Source organism: Atractosteus spatula, unplaced genomic scaffold (genome assembly GCF_055471065.1).
Source record: "Atractosteus spatula isolate fAtrSpa1 unplaced genomic scaffold, fAtrSpa1.hap1 Scaffold_111, whole genome shotgun sequence".
Lineage (NCBI taxonomy): Eukaryota > Metazoa > Chordata > Actinopteri > Semionotiformes > Lepisosteidae > Atractosteus > Atractosteus spatula.
In genome coordinates this window covers 95001-97126 of record NW_028296666.1, presented here as the reverse complement: position 1 = coordinate 97126, position 2126 = coordinate 95001, and positions in this window count along the sequence as shown.

Sequence of the window (2126 nt, the reverse complement as noted above, 5' to 3'; positions counted from 1 at the left end):
GAATATGAGTCCAATATTTTAGAATATTGACCAAACGGATGACATATTTCCGTTAATTTCTCCAAAACGGTACATACTACAAGCTTAAAACCCAATGCATATGAAAGCAGAGACACAGAGCTTTCATTTAATGTCCTTTAACCGCGGTTTTAAACGCAGCATCATGTCTGCCATCAAATGAAAATGTGTTTAAAATTTTGGAAAATTGACCAAACGAATGACATATTTTCGTTAATTTCTCCAAAACGGTGCAAAGTACAAGCTTAAAACCAAATGCATATGAAAGCAGAGACCCAGAGCTTCATTTAAAGCCCATTAACCCCGGTTTTAAACGCAGCATCATGTCTGCCATCATAAGAATATGAGTCCAATATTATAGAATATTGATCAAACGAATGACATATTTTCGTTAATTTCTCGAAAACGGTGCAAACTACAAGCTTAAAACCAAATGCATGTGAAAGCAGAGACCCAGAGCTTTCATTTAATGTCCATTAACCCCGGTTTTAAACGCAGCATCATGTCTGCCATCATAAGAATATGAGTCCAATATTTTAGAATATTGATCAAACGGATGACATATTTCCGTTAATTTCTCCAAAACGGTACAATCTACAAGCTTAAAACCAACTGCATGAGAAAGCAGAGATCCTGACCTTTCATTTAATGTCCATTAACCCCGGTTTTAAAAGCAGCATCATGTCACCATCATAAGAATATGAGTCCAATATTTTAGAATGTTGACCAAACGGATGACATAATTCCGTTAATTTCTCCAAAACGGTACATACTACAAGCTTAAAACCCAATGCATATGAAAGCAGAGACCCAGAGCTTTCATTTAATGTCCTTTAACCTCGGTTTTAAACGCAGCATCATGTCTGCCATCAAATAAAAATGTGTTTAATATTTTGGAAAATTGACCAAACGAATGACATATTTTCGTTAATTTCTCGAAAACGGTGCAAACTACAAGCTTAAAACCAAATGCATATGAAAGCAGAGACCCAGAGCTTTCATTTAAAGCCCATTAACCCCGGTTTTAAACGCAGCATCATGTCTGCCATCATAAGAATATTAGTCCAATATTTTAGAATATTGATCAAACGAATGACATATTTTCGTTAATTTCTCCAAAACGGTGCAAACTACAAGCTTAAAACCAAATGCATGAGAAAGCAGAGATCCAGACCTTTCATTTAATGTCCATTAACCCCGGTTTTAAACGCAGCATCATGTCTCTCATCATAAGAATATGAGTCCAATATTTTAGAATATTGACCAAACGGATGACATATTTCCGTTAATTTCTCCAAAACGGTGCATACTACAAGCTTAAAACCCAATGCATATGAAAGCAGAGACCCAGAGCTTTCAATTAATGTCCATTAACCCCGGTTTTAAACGCAGTATTATGTCTGCCATCATAAGAATGTGAGTCCTATATTTTAGAATATTGACCAAACGAATGACAACTTTTCGTTAATTTCTCCAAAACGGTGCAAACTACAAGCTTAAAACCCAATTTATGTGAAAGCAGAGTCCCAGGGCTTTCATTTAATGTTCATAAACCCCGGTTTAAAATTCAGCATCATGTCTGCCATCATAGGAATATGAGTCCAATATTTTAGAATATTGACCAAACGGATGACATATTTTCGTTAACTTCTCCAAAACGGTGCAGACCACAAGCTTAAAACGCAATGCATGTGAAAGCAGAGACCCAGAGCTTTCATTTAAAGCCCATTAACCCCGGTTTTAAACGCAGCATCATGTCTGCCATCATAAGAATATGAGTCCAATATTTTAGAATATTGACCAAACGAATGACATATTTTCGTTAATTTCTCCAAAACGGTGCAAACTACAAGCTTAAAACCAAATGCATATGAAAGCAGAGACCCAGAGCTTTCATTTAATGTCCATTAACCCCGGTTTTAAACGCAGCATCATGTCTGCCATCATAAGAATATGAGTCAAATATTTTAGAATATTGACAAAACGGATGACATATTTACGTTAATTTCTCCAAAACGGTGCATACTAAAAACTTAAAACCCAATGCATATGAAAGCAGAGACCCAGAGCTTTCATTTAATGTCCATTAACCCCGGTTTTAAAGCAGC